We start from the raw sequence: 366 nt of genomic DNA, 5'->3' as shown, positions 1-366 counted from the left end.
CGTGCAGCCTCGTCAATGCGTAACATGCGTCATCAAGGCTACTGATTATGCAGCATACTGGTTTTGGGTCACTTCCACAGCTGGTGGTGTGGGGGAGGGAGGTGAGGGGGGCAGGCTGGTTTAGGGCTGTGTGCACAGCAGGGACAGAAGGACTGAGCACGAGTGCCGCGAGTACCCTGAAGCCTGGTCGTCCCCTTAATAAGGCTAATGGGATTTTGTGCGGTGATCGGCCTGGGCTCACCCGGGGCCTCCCGCAAGGAGCTCCTGGGAGCGGCAGTGAGCGGCTGGCCGCCCCCAGCGTGCTGACAGACCCACACTCCGCACAGCTGGGACGGCCGGGGACCCGGGTTTGGACGGAGGCCCAAA

Source organism: Panthera onca, chromosome X, assembly GCF_046562875.1.
Source record: "Panthera onca isolate mPanOnc1 chromosome X, mPanOnc1 haplotype 2, whole genome shotgun sequence".
NCBI classification, from domain to species: Eukaryota; Metazoa; Chordata; class Mammalia; order Carnivora; family Felidae; genus Panthera; species Panthera onca.
Note: the sequence above shows the minus strand (reverse complement) of the source record.